Source organism: Lutra lutra, chromosome 8 (assembly GCF_902655055.1).
Source record: "Lutra lutra chromosome 8, mLutLut1.2, whole genome shotgun sequence".
Lineage (NCBI taxonomy): Eukaryota > Metazoa > Chordata > Mammalia > Carnivora > Mustelidae > Lutra > Lutra lutra.
This window is the reverse complement of record NC_062285.1, coordinates 59,952,125-59,966,878: the sequence shown is the minus strand read 5'-3', so window position 1 is coordinate 59,966,878 and position 14,754 is coordinate 59,952,125. Positions and strand designations below refer to the sequence as shown.

General features: G+C 40.2%; 1 pseudogene; it reads right to left on the bottom strand.

Moving 5' to 3' along the window:
- Positions 1 to 7,769: 7,769 nt before the first annotated feature.
- On the bottom strand, positions 7,770 to 8,564 carry LOC125106914 (olfactory receptor 8S1-like; annotated as a pseudogene).
- Positions 8,565 to 14,754: the final 6,190 nt, after the last annotated feature.

Below are 14,754 nucleotides of genomic sequence, written 5' to 3'. Positions count from 1 at the left end.
CAGTTTTCTCATCTGTAAAATTGAAGCTGTCTAACATAGAACTGTACTGATAATGAAAGCAAAAATAGAATTATCCTCTACTAATTTTACAAATAAGAATATTGGATCACGTAGTTTCAATAACTTGCACAAAGTCACTAACTAGTTAACTACATGAAACCCTTTGACTTCACTTCTCACTGGTATATTTTCACTTCACTGGTATATTTTAGATTTCAGGTGATTATGTACCAAAACTGGTAACCAGGGGTGACCCAACCTGCATAGCCTGTCTAGCTGCCCAGTCCAGTTCAAGTTCTTCATCTGTTAATGTCTTCTAACACTCACAGGGCTCCAAAGGGCATTGGGCTAAAGCCTCAATTTTCTAGAACTCATCTCTGTTTAGCAAAATCTTTGGATACAAGGCAATGGTTTGTGGAATTGTAGATCACAATCACAATCGCCCAAACTTTGTTTTTCACATTTGCCTCACCTAAAAAGGGTATTTGCATTTCTGGAAAAATATAAAAAATTTTAAGCTTGTAATAGATAAAAGGAGATATAGGATTCCAAGTTTCAACACATGACTTAGGGATGCAGGGTACTGGAGAAAAGTAAAAGATCAGAAGTGAAGTAAAAGAATCACAGTTTGGGCTGTAGTTGACTCCATTACATTTGGTCATATCCGGCCTTTGAAGGTTAACTGTGTCATCAGACCATGCCCTTTAGTGGCACATGAGTCTCAAGACAGAAAAGGGATCTTGACTCTGGGGAAGATCTGCGGAAGGATGCAGAGTTTGGTTCATTAACTATCTTTGTGTCAAAGAGAGTTCATTGACTGTTGAACACTTAGAAGTAGTAGGATGTTCACTAACACAATAAATGCACCAGTAGGAAATGAGGATAGCAGCCTGCTAAGGAGGCCTAATCATAGAGAGTAGGGGGAAGGCCAAGAGCACCTTCAGAATGGTTCAAAGTCAGGATAAAGTGAAAGGTGAAAAGGGTCAGTTCTGGCCACTCAAGGAGGCTTCCAACAGGATCACTTCAAGAAAGAGTGGCTACCCAGGGAGATTGAGAAAAACAGATCAATATGATCATCAACAAGAAGCAAAGCAAAGATGTAGAGATAAGTCTTAAAGCTGGGAAAAAGTACTTACAGGCCACAGGGTTGTGCTTTAATAATTTAAATAGAAAAAATTCTATTTTTAACTTTTTGAGGAACTTCAATACTGTTTTCCAGAGTGGCTGCAGCAGTTTGCATTCTCATCAACAGTGTAAGAGAGTTCCCCTATATCTGCATCCTTCCCAATATCTGTTGTTTCCTGTGTTGTTAATTTTAGCCATTCTGACAGGTGTGAGGTGGTATCTCATCATTGTCATTACTGATAAGGAGAGGAGAAGGGAGTTGAGGGAAATTGGAAGGGGAGGTGAACCATGAGAGACTATGGACTCTGAAAAACAACCTGAGGGTTTTGAAGGGGCGGGGGGTGGGAGGTTGGGGGAGCCAGGTGGTGGGTATTAAGGAGGGCACGTATTGCATGGAGCACTGGGTGTGTTGCAAAAACAATGAATTCTGTTACGCTGAAAAGAAATTAAAAAAAAAAAAATTGGTGTGATGTGTGGCCACAGGCCAAGGAATGTGAGTGGCTTCTTGAAGCCAGAAAAGGCTAGGAAACAGATTCTCCCCTAGATCTCCAGAGGAACACAGTCCTGATTTTTACTCCACTGAAACCCGTGTCAGACCTGGCCCCTCCAGAACTGTAAGAGGAAAAGGAAATAAATTGTGTTGTTTTAAGTTAAAAAAAAAAAAAGAAGAAGAAGAATTTAGTGCCTTTTTATTACCTGTAAAGTCACTGATTTGGAGATTTTTCTCTGTTCCTTTCTCATCTTTGTTATTTTTGGTCTTTCTTTCCCAGTCTAAATGTCCCCTTCAATATTTCTTGCAGGGCTGGTTTATTGGTCACTAACTCCTTTAGTTTGTGTTTTTCTGGGAAACTCTTTATCTCTCCTTCTATTCTAAGTGATAGCCTTGTTGGATAAAGCATTCTTGGATGCAAATTTTTCCCTTCAGCACACAGAATATATCATGCCACTTTCTTTAGGCCTCCTAGATTTCTGTGGAGAGATTGGCTGTGGACCTCATTTGTCTTCCCTTGCTACTTTCAGGATTCTTTCCTTATCTCTATGTTTTAAAAATTTTACTACAATATATCTTGGTGTTAGCAGGCATTTGTTGAATTTTATGAGAATTCTCTGTGCCTCCTGGATTTTGGTATCTGTTTCTTTCCCCAGATTAGGGAAGTTTTCAGCTATAATTTGTTCAAATAGAACTTCTGTCCCCCTTTCCCTCTTTTCTTCTTCTGGGACCCCTATGATACGAATATTATGCTTTATGGAATAGTTGAGTTTCCTAAGTTATATTCATGATGCAATACTTTTCTTTCCCTCTTCTTTTCAGCTTCATTGTTTTCCATAATTTTATCTTCTATATAACTTATTTATTCCTTTGCTTCATCCATCCTTGTTGTTATTACATCCAGTCAGTTTTGCCTCTCGGTTATAGCATTTTTTAATTTCAGCCTCACTTGTTTTTAATTCTTATATCTCTGCAGTAAGGGGTTCTCTAGTGTCTTCTATGCTCTTCTTTTTTTTTTTTAAAGATTTTATTTATTATTTATTTTGACAGAGAGAGATCACAAGTAGACAGAGAGGCAGGCAGGCGGAGAGAGAGAGACAGAGAGAGAGAGAGGGAAGCAGGCTCCCTGTCGAGCAGAGAGCCCGATGCGGGACTAGATCCCAGGACCCTGAGATCATGACCTGAGCCGAAGGCAGCAGCTTAACCCACTGAGCCACCCAGGCGCCCCCTTCTATGCTCTTCTTAAGGCCAGCTAGTATCCTTATGATTTTTGTTTTAAATTCTGGTTTAGGCATATTACTTATATCTGTTTTGATAAGACCTCTGGCCATGGCCTCTTCATGTTCTTTCTTTTAGGGTGAATTCCTCCATCTTGGTATTTGTCTAGGTCATTGTGTGTGTGTGTGTGTGTGTGTGTGTGTGCATTGGAAAAGCCTATTATATTTCCTGTTCCTGATAATGGCTATATTAAGAAGGGGTTCTACACTGTCCAGGGCTTGGTGCTTCAGGAGGTTTTGCACTCTGCTGTTGTGCTTTGGCTGCTCTTTCTCTCAGGTCAGTCTGTTGCACAGTTTTTCTTTGCCTGCAGTGGGGAGTGTTTGGACCTTGTCTGGTGTGGCATGTTAATTAGGTATGCTTTGGATTGCTTCTTAAAATAAGCCTGATCCTATTTCCACTAGAGCTGAGACTTTGCAGCACTCTATGATCAGTGCATGCAGAGGGTCTGTGCTAGAATTCTGGGGGAGGGGACGGCTGAACTGGTTCTTAGGCAGACTTGCCCTAGTAAAGATGCACCTGCAGGGTGCAGTGGGGTGGGGCTTGGTGTAAGTGGCTCCAGTCTCCACTGGGGGGTGCTGTTTCGGAAGTCTGTTTCTGCTGATGGGGGAGGGGATAATGGTATCACCCCATTCTCTCAACCTTGGAGAGGGGAGTTAAGATGCCACTGTTCAGAAAAGCAAACAATCTCCCCTCTTATGGTCCAGGCTTCTGTCAGAACCATGCTTTCACCCTGTCTGTGTCAAAGCTGTCTGCCTGCCTGGCAAGCACAGTACTCCTGTGTTTTATCTCAGATGAAATGGCTGGGTTTCAAAAACTCCCAAGTTTTAGGGACCCAGCTTGGCCAGACCCATGCTGATCCTCTGGGGGAAGAGTCTCGCTGCACTGTGGCTTGTGCCATTTTGTCCCAGAAAGGTAGTCACAGACTGTATAGAAGCTGAGATTTTATGGTAAAGCACAGCCAAAAGCTGGCTTCCAGGTTAGTGCCTTCAGCAGGTGTCTCTGCTGCTATGCTAATTAACAGGTCTGCTCAATGGTGCCCACTGTCTCTTTTGTCCCCTGAGAGGCAGTGCCACCTCTCCCAAATGCACTCCAAGAAAACAGTTCCAAGAAAGGGAACTGTTTCTCTCGCTGTGATCCAGGAGATCCTCAGATCATGCAGTTTGGTTCCAGGCAGGAGCAGTAGCACCAGGCACCAGGCATGACCCTGGCAATGGCATGGATTTCTAAAAATTCAGACTTTGAGCTCTACTGCTTGTTAAAACTTGTGATAAACAGTTCCCCTCCTTTTCCCATCCAATGGTTTTGGGGAAGAGTTTTTCTTGTGCAATCCTCTGCATACAGCTTTTTCTTTCTCTCTCTCTCTCCCTCTCTCCTCTCTTTGTGATCAGAGCTTCCTCCCCTCTGCAGTACCCACAATTCTTTTCTCTCCCAGATCAACTCTCCACAGCTCCTACCTTCCACAATGTGGCTATTTTTCATCCTGTAGATGTGCAGTTTGTTTTCCCAGTCTTCAGATCGATTTCTTGGGTGCTCAGAACGATTTGATATTTATCTAGCTATGTTCAAGGGATGAGGCAAACATAGGGTCCCACTAATATTCCACTACCTTAACTCCCCTCCTGGTTTTACCATTTATATATGCATCTCTAAATAATATAGTTCTGTTTGCCTTTACTTGACCTTTATATGAACAGAGTAATTTATTACATATCATTTTGTTCAATATTTGGAATTCATTCATGCTATTCCATATAACTATAGTTTGTTCACTTCCATTGATTATATTCACTTCACAGTATGTATATATCAAATTTTATCTTACTATTTCTTTTTCACATGACCATTTGAGTTATTTCCTGATTTTGGTTATTACAAACAATGCTACCATGAACATTCCTGTAAATTTATTTTGGGCAGTGAGTATGAGATTTTCTAGGATAAATACCTAGTATGGAATTCTTGCCTGAAGTAACTTTACCACATAATGGGTAGCTAAAACTTTTCCCGAAATGAGAGTCCTCATTTTTCTACATTACTGCCAATGCTTTATTTTATTGAGCTTCTTAATTTTTGCCATTCTGATACGGCTTTAATGGTTCTTTTCATTGTGGTTTTAATTTGTATGATTACTATTAAGGCTGAGGTACTTAAAGATTTGGATTTCCTCTTCTGTCAAGTTCCTGTTCTATTCTTTTGTTCATTTTCCTGTCAAAATAATTTTTTTCTTTTTATATGTAGGACATTAGAATATCGCTATTCATGCGTGTGGCAAATATTTTTCCTACTTTTGTGGCTTGTCTTTTCATTCTTATGAGATTTTTAATAAAATTCATAATTTTAATATAACTTTATATATAAAGTACATATATATACAATTATATTTATCAGTTGTTTTGTAGTTAGTGATTTTCATATCTTGTTTTAAACATCCTTCTTTACAATCAATACATTGTCCTATATGATTTTATAAAAGATTTATAGTTTCCCCTTTCTTATTTAGTACTTTAGTCTAATGGGAATTGTCTTTTGCATATGGTGGGTGAGGATAAAATTTCATTAATTTTATACATGAAGACTAATCATCCATCTGTAATGACTGAAAAGTCTACCCTGAACAAATTGACATGTCTTGTCATCTCAGTATTTGGGGCCCATTTCTGAGTTTTCTTTCCTTTTCCATTGCTGAATTTGTCTGTCTCTGTGTTAGTAATAGAAAACCTTAATTAAATCATTTTATAATAAATCTTGATATCTAGTAGAATGAGATCATCTATCTTGTTGTTATTCTTAGCCTCAAGAGTAGCTTGGCATTTTTTGGACCATTTTACTTCTTGATAAATTTTACAATCAACTTTTTAAATTTATAAGAAGGGTACCTTGTCTAGAATGCTATTCTAGATTTTTGACTGACATTATTCTGAATATATAAATCAATTTGGAGCAATGGACATCTTTAAAATACCCAGTCTAGGGACGCCTGGGTGGCTCAGTTGGTTAAGCCACTGCCTTTAGCTCAGGTCATGGTCCCGGGGTCCTGGGATCGAGTCCCACATCGGGCTCCTTGCTCGGCGGAGAGCCTGCTTCTCTCACTGCCTCTGCCTGCCTCTCTGCCTGCTTGTGTGTACTCTCTCTCTCTCTCTGGCAAATAAATAAAATCTTAAAAAAAAAAAAACCCAGTCTACTAGTTCATACACATAGTATATTAGTTCCATTTAATTAGCTCCTCTATAACATTTCTCAGTAAGCTGCTGTTATATATTTATGTTTATTAAGTAGATCCAAAGAGTACCTTCCTGATCTTTTAATTTTGCTTCTAGAATGTTTCATATCTATCCCCCATTCTATATACTGGTATACAATGTGTATTTGGATCAACTTCATGTATTACATATTTATATTTATATTTATGTTTATATTTTTCAAAATTTTATTTAAGTTCAAGTTAGTTCACCTATAGTGTAGTATTAGTTTTAGTGGTAGAATTTAGTGATTCATCATTTGCGTAAAAAAAACCCAGTGCTAATTGCATCAAGTGCCCTCCTTAATGCCCATTATGCAATAATCCCATCCCCCATGCACCTCCCTGCAGCAAGCTTCAATTTGTTCCCTATATTTAAGAGTCTTATATGGTTTGCCTCCCTCTCTGTCTTTATTTTCTTTTTCCATTCCTTCCCCTATATTCATCTGGTTTGTTTCTTAAATTCCACATAAGAATGAAATCATATGGCATTTATCTTTCTCTGACTGGCTTATTTTGCTTAGCATAATGCACTCTAGTTCCAGCCACATCATTGCAAATTGCAAGATTTCATCCTTTTTGATGGCTGAATAATATTCCAGTTCATATACATATCACATCAGTTGATGGACCTTTGGGGTCTTCCCATGTTTTGGCTATCGTGGATAGTGCTACTATAAGCAGTTGCACTTCTAAATATTTATTCAAAGGATACAAAAATAGTGACTCACAGAAGCACATGCACATACTATATTTTTAGATGTAATCCACCAGGCAAGAGAGTTTAGGGAAAATAAAATAGGCGCAATATAATGACTTTCAATCTTACAGTCTATTAATTTTTATTTTTTAATTTTCTGTGCTGTATTGGTCACACTTTTCCATAAAACAGAGTGAATAGAATAGAATAGAACAGAACAGAACAGAATAGAATAGAATAGAATAGAATAGAATAGAATAGAATAGAGATTTATTATGACAGATTGTCTGGCATGATTAGGGAGGCTGAGAAGTCTCATGCTCTACTATCTGCAAGCTGGGCACCAAGAAAAGCCAGTGGTGTAATTCTAGTCCAAACCTAGAAGTCTCTAAGAACCAGAGGAGCCAATGGTGTAAGTTCCAATCTGAGTCTGAAGGCCCAAGAACAGGAGCACCAATGTCTGAGGGCAGGAGATGGATGTCAAGCAGAGAATGCAAATTCACCCTGCCAATGCAGTTTTGTTATATTTGGGCCCTCAACAGATTGGATGATAACCGCCCACATTGGTGAGGGCGCTCTTCTTTACTCACACCATTGATTCAAATTCTTCTGGAAATACCCTCAAAGACACAACCAGAAATAATCAGTTTGGCCAGACACCTGCTCTGCTCCAAATACACTTCACTTGCTATCTTCTCAGATGAAATCAAGATCCCTCTCTCAGAATATTTTGCAAAGAGCTGATAAGTAGGAGCCTATACATCAAACTCTTTTCCCCCAGCTTCCATTTTTGTGATCCTTTATTTGCTTTGAAGTCCAGACAAATACTTGAATTTAACTGAAATGCAATTTCTCCAAGTGCTCTAGGCCTATCAAAATCTATCTTCTTTAGAGATAATTTTCTTCCATTTCCTGAGCAGAATCACACAGCTTTTTTTCTACCCTAAGGCACTCTTTTGTTGCTTCAGCATCCTCTGCAGAGCTGCCTTCATCTCCTGGTTCTTGAGGCTGTAGATGAGGGGGTTCAGCAAGGATGTGATCACACTGTACTGAATGAAGAACACTCAGTGTTCTCAGTGAAGAACACTCCAATACTGAGCCTGAGGTGGGACTGATGTACCTGAATAGAGCTGTCCCATAGAACAAGAGCAACACAGTGAGGTGGGAGGAGCGGGTAGAGAAGGCTTTGGCTCGGCCATTACAGGAGCCATTCAGAATGGCAGAAATGATTCTGGAGTAAGAGAAGAGGATCAGAAGAAATGTCAGCAGTCCTAGAAATGCACATGACACTACTAGAAGAATCTGATTGACAATGGGATCAGTACAAGACAGAGGAAAGAGTGGAGGTAGCTCACAGCTGAAATGGGGGATGATGTTGGACTCACAGAAACATAACTTATGGATGAAGAGACTATTCATCAAGGAAATCAGAAATCCCATTGTCCAAGCTATGCTCACAATCACAATACAGAGAGGTCTGTTTATGACCATGGTGTAGACCAGAGGGTGGCAGATGGCAGCATAGTGGTCATAGGCCATGGCAGAAAGCAGATGAAATTCTGTTCCCCCAGAGAGAGTGAAAAGGAAATTCTTTTCTTTTCCAAGATTCTTTTTTTCTGAGATAGGAAGTTCTGCAGCATTTTGGGCCCAGTGACTGAGGAGAAACTGAGATCCAGGAAGGATAGGTGTCTGAGGAAGAAGTACATGAGTGTGTGGAGGCAAGAATCAACCATGATCACCAGGATCATCACCAGATTCCCCAGCAAAGTCAAGAAAGTAAATCCCCAGGAACAGCACAAAGAGCATGGTCTGGATCTAGGGGTTACTAGACAATCCCAGAAGGACAAACTCAGTAATAATACTGACATTTTTCAAGGTTGCTTAGAGATTCAGTCCCTTTAAAGAAATGAATGATTTTTCCACTGGGAAGACATTGATCTGAGTCTTTCTCAGTGAACAGGAGTTTTCTACTCACAGACAATATACCTCCTCACCTATGGACCAAAACAGGAAACTCAGGATAAGGAAGTATCTTCTCAAATACAATTTCTTCACTTGCCCTTCTTTTCTAACTAGTAGCACTGTCTTGTCATGATCTCTATACCTTCACCCTACTTCATCACTCTTTTAATAAAAATACCATGCATGTGTAAGTCAGGTATGTCCTGGAATCAAAAGGGAGAAGAGCCCCAGTGGTTAAGCCTGGAAAACCTTTTATGGTTAAAGACTAGGAGGTCCATGGACAAGTGATTCCTCTTCAGAATAGTAAGGTCATAGACTCACAGTAAGGGAGGGTGGTGTCATAGTGGACTTTAAAGCCTTTATTTTACACATGGGCAGAATGCATTGCCTAAGGTCTCATAGCAAAATGATGTTGGGTTGGTACTAGACCAGATATTTCAACTAGTCCGGTATGCTCCCAATGCACTACACTTGGTGTTTTGAATTGAATGTTACAAGTTGAGTTTTGTGTGGTTCTGGGTCATAAGAAAATTTTCTAGTAGGGAGTTCACCTAAAATATATTTCAATATTTCTTGGCTCTAGTACTTAGACAGTGGTCTCTACAGTTGTATGTCAGTTGCTGTTGAAGTGGAAAAAGAACTAGTCTTAAAGTAGTAATCTTTTTTTTTTTTTAAGATTTTATTTATTTATTTGACAGAGAGAGATCACAAGTAGACAGAGAGGCAGGCAGAGAGAGAGAGAGAGGGAAGCAGGCTCCCTGCCGAGCAGAGAGCCCGATGCGGGCCTCGATCCCAGGACCCTGAGATCATGACCTGAGCCGAAGGCAGCGGCTTAACCCACTGAGCCACCCAGGCGCCCTTAAAGTAGTAATCTTAGTTTGAGTCTCAGTTCTAACATCTAATAGCATCATCTGGTTAAAAGTTACTGTTTCTTTAAGCCTTACTGTATTCATCTGTGATATTGAGTAAATGAAACAAATACTTTTGTAAACCATATAGCTTATAACATGCTGTGCAAAAATCAAACTTTTGTATGTAAGAATAAAGATTGATACAGAGTACTGAGAAATAGTAAAGATGTCCTTATTGGGAAGTATGCTTATGGCGTTTTTTCTCTTCTTTTTTTTAATTTAATTTTATTTTTCCAGAGTTCCAAGATTCATTGTTTATGCACCACACCCAGTGCTCCATGCAATATGTGCCCTCCTTAATACCAACCACCAGGCTCACCCATCCCTCCACCTCCTTCCCTTCCAAAACCCTCAGTTTGTTTCTCAGAGTCCACAGTCTCTCATGGTTCATCTCCCCCTCCGAGTTCCCCCAATTCACTTTTCCTTTCCTTCTCCTAATATCCTCCATGTTATTCCTTATGGCCTTTTTTCTTTTAAGAACGTTTTCTAATGTTGTAAAATTATTTTTCCACTGCATACTTCTCTTTTTGTAAAGAAATGACTTGGAGAATTTCAGGAAAATCTCAGCCTAGCTTTGTTTTCTCCAGAGAGGATGGCAGAGAGAAAACTGGATTAAAGTGAGAGAGAAGACCTAGGGCAAAGGAAGCTGAACTCCTAAAGAGCAAATTGTTTTGCGGTCTCTTCCCCATCACTGCTGGGCATCTCTGTAGTTTGGTTCTGCTCGGGTACATGGACTGAAAAAATACCCCCTTGAAATCCCTCATACCTTGGATCCCAGAACACTACCAGGGCTGTGTTTTCAAAGTCTGTTGAATGGAACTCTACATATTCCATTGTATTGCCTTGGGGGCCACTCTAAGTGTTGCGGTGGTAAGGAATTAGAGGCATCTTTGGGCCCTTGCATCGGTCTCAATTGCCTCATTTCTTCTTTCACTTATTTATCATACTTGATTTGGTAGTACGATTTCACTGAAGCAAAGGGTTCTATTACAAAAAGCTTTCTAAAACACAGTGAACTAGGGATTCCATTGCCAGAAGCACTAGGAATCTCTCACTCTCTATTCTTCACCCTTTTCACTTTTAATCCCCTGGGGAAACTTTCCTACTCTTCAGCTGGCTTTGTAGCCAGTAGCACATTCCCATTTAAAATAAAAGCCTAACGTGTGTGTGTGTGTGTGTGTGTGTGTGTGTGTGTGTCCAGAACCTGATACATAAAGAAAGAGAACAGGAAGACCCCACATGGACAAAGGGCAGAAGACTTAAACTTACAGCTCATGTAAGTTTAATGAGAAGTAGCTATGTCTTATTTTGAGAAAGATACTACCCTAATCTAGGTCCTGTGTAAACTAGAGGGGTTTGGGCCAGAGGTCTGTCTACTAGATCTTCCCCAGATACATATACCAATGTGCCTCTAAGGCTTTCACCAACCTTACTTAGCAGGACTGCTTTTGGTCCGATGTAACATCTGGTTTTCCAGCCAGGCTGCCTTGCCACAGGACACTGTTGCTGGAAGGAGATGTGGTTCCAACAGCTTGAGATGAGATACCTCAAGCCAGGTCCCATGAAAAGTAGACTTTGTTTTCCAGCCAATAATATGAGCAGAGACAGATACAGAGAGGTGTGGTTAAAAGCCAAAGTATTCTGGTGCGGGTCTTTCTGGAGGTGACTCTTAAGACTTGGATTTTTCTCTTCTTTTTTCCCTGAGTACTGAGAAGAGCTCCTGGCCAGTTTGTGTGAGTTGTATTTCTTCTTTCTTTTATTTATTTATTTGACACAGAGAGAGAGATCACAATTAGGCAGACAGGCAGGCGGGGGTGGTGGGAGGACGCAGGCTCCCCACTGAGCAGAGAGCCTGATGTGGGTCTCGATCCCAGAACCCTGAGATCATGACCTGAGCCAAAGGCAGAGACCTAACCCACTGAGCCACCCAGGTGCCCTGTATTTCTTCTTTCATTAAATCTCTGGGATCTTGTGCCCGGCAGGCCCTGGGGAGGTGATGAGAAGAGCTTCTGGACAGTCAGGAATTGTTCACTGCTCATGGGGAAGGGAACATTAACCAGAGCCAAAGGTATCACCGGTCGTAGGACAAAGTGGCTACTAACATGGCTATTGCCAAAAGAAGTCTGGCTGAAAGTACAGAAGCGCAGAAAGTTTCTGGTCACAAATTGCTTTACTAACTAAGAAGCAGGGGATCAGGAGGCTCTGTAAAGGATTTGTCTTGTCTCTGACAGCTCTTGGATTTTGAATGTGAAAATGTGCACAACACAAATAACCAGGTCTATACAATTTAAAAGTTCATCACTCCTATAAAGACACTCCTTTCTCAACCCTTGCTTCTCCAACTTTCAGCTTAGGCTCTTGCCTCCTACTTCATTGAGAAAGTGTTCCTTTCTCTAATTTTATTGTATTGCTCTCTATGGAGCTTTAGCATTGTTATTGCTAAAGTCATTCCCATTTGAAAACATAGTGGGCAGAATTAATATCCCTTACTCCTCCAGAGGGAGTCAGCTTCCTTAGGGCCCGTGCTGTAGCAGGGAAGGACCTACTCTGCTAAGGAAGCAGGTGGTGAGTACAGTCAGAAGAAAAGATTAAATGAAAACTTTGGCTTACCTCTACAAACTAGATTTTACTCCTCTGTAATAGGGAATGAAAGAGAAGGTAACTCTCTGGAATATATAAGAAAGCATATAAGACATCAGGCTGGTGGAGTTCCCAAGAACTTCTTTATCTTTTTTTTCTCTTTATAGCCTATTTTTCTTTTTTGGGGGGTAGGAGTATACTCTACACTGTAGTCTCCTCCTCATTCACTTCTCAGCCCACCATCATACCTTTTTTTCTGTTACCTCTATTGCCCTCGGGGACAATTTACCTACTATATTCAGAAGCCCACAAGAGACATAAAGACTGTGGTTGATTGGTGAACCCTGGTGGACTCAGTGAAGGCTTTTCCTCAACCCCCAGAAGACTGGATGTCCAGGATATTCTGGACTAGGAAAAGAGGCTTAGGGATACTTTATGAGCCCCACAAATGGAAATGACCTCACAAAAATTACCTGTTAACAGTAAGCTCCATATTGGATGAAGGAGGAGTGGAGGCAGTTCAGAATTGAAGAGAGGCTAATGGACCTACAGAAGGGGAAGTTGAATGTAGCAGCCAGCCTAGGCCAAGTTGTGCTGTGATAACAAGTGACCCCAAATTTCAGTGGCTAACAACAATAATGATTCAATTCTGATGCTATATATCTATTAAGATGGCAGTGCCTTTGTTAGTACATAGTCTTTACTCCAGGACTTAGCCTTATGGAGCAGCCTTTTTTTATCTTTTGAATTTTGTGGTTATATTTAATATGATTTATGGGATGTTCAGGAAGAAGTACATGAAATCTATGCAACTGAGAAACAACTGTAAAATATTGAGGGGTTATGTTTCATATATCTTTATAAGCATAGCTAAGTTACTCTTTTTTAAAGTTTTCTTTTTTTAACATTTATTTATTTATTTGACAGAGAGAGATACAACGAGAGAGGGAACACAACCTGGGGGAGTGGAGGAGGCAGAAGCAGACTTCCCACTGAGCAGGAAGCCTGATGCAGGGCTTGATCCCAGGACCCTGGGATCATGACCTGAGCCAAAGGTAGACGCTTAATGACTGAGCCACCCAGGTGCCCCTTTTTTTAACATTTTATTTAAATTCCAGTTAGTCAACATAATATCAGTTTCAGGTGTACAATATAGTGATTCAACACTTCCGTACAACACCTGGTACTCATCACAACTATACTGCTATACTATATATATACTATATACTATACTGCTTGAAGCAATCTACACATTTAATGCAACCCCTATCAAAATACGAACAGCATTTTTAAAAAAGATTTTATTTATTTATTTGAGAGAGAATGAGTGAGAGAGAGCATGAGAGAGGAGAAGGTCAGAGGGAGAAGCAGACTCCCCAAGGAGCTGGGAGCCCAATGCGGGACTTGATCCCAGAAGCCCAGGATCATGACCTGAGCTGACGGCAGTTGTTCAACCAACTGAGCCACCCAGGCGCCCCAACCACGAGCATTTTTCACAGAGCTAGAACAAACAATCCTAAAATTTGTATGGAACCACAAAGGAGCCCCTGAATAGCCAAAGCAAACTTGAAAAAGAAAAGCAAAGCCAGAGGCATCACAATAATTTATTTTTGCTTTTGTTTTCTTTGCCTCGGGAGACATGTTGAAAGAAGTTGCTATGGCTGCTGTCAAAGAAGTTACTGCCTGTGTTCTTCTCTAGGATTTTTATGGTTTCAGGTCTCACATTTAGGTGTGATTCATTTTGAATTTATTTTGTGTATGATGTAAGAAAGTGATCCAGTTTCATTATTTTGCATGTAGTTGTCCAGTTTTCCCAACACCATTTGTTGAAGACCTTTTCCCACTGGATATTCTTTCCTGCTTTGTCTAAGATTAATCCAACATATAGTTGTGGGTTCATTTCTGGGTTTTCTATTCTGTTCTATTGATCAATGTGTCTATTTTTGTGCCAGTATCATACTGTTTTATCACTTCAGCTTTGTAATATAATTTGGAGTCCAGAATTGTGATGTCTCCAGCCATGCTTTTCTTTTTCAAGATTGCTTTGGTTATTTGGGGTCTTCGGTGGTTCCATATAATTTTTTAGGACTTTTTGTTCGAGTTCTGTGAAAAATCCTTCAGTATTTTGATAGGAATTGCATTAAATGTTTAGATTACTTTGGGTAGTATAGACATTCTAACAATATCTGTTCTTCCCATCCATGAGCATGGAATATTTTTCCATTTCCTGTGTCACCTTCAATTTCTTTCATCAGTGTTTTTCTTTTAAACAATTTTAAAAAGATTTTATGTATTTGTCAGTGAGAGAGAGAGAGAGGTAACAATCAGGGGAGCAGCAGGCAGAGGGAAAGGGAGAAGCAGGCTCTTTGCTGAGCAGGGAGCATGATGCAGGTCTTGATCCCAGGACCCCAGGATCATGACCCGAGCCAAAGGCAGATGCTTAGTAGATGAGCTACCCAGGCACCCTTTC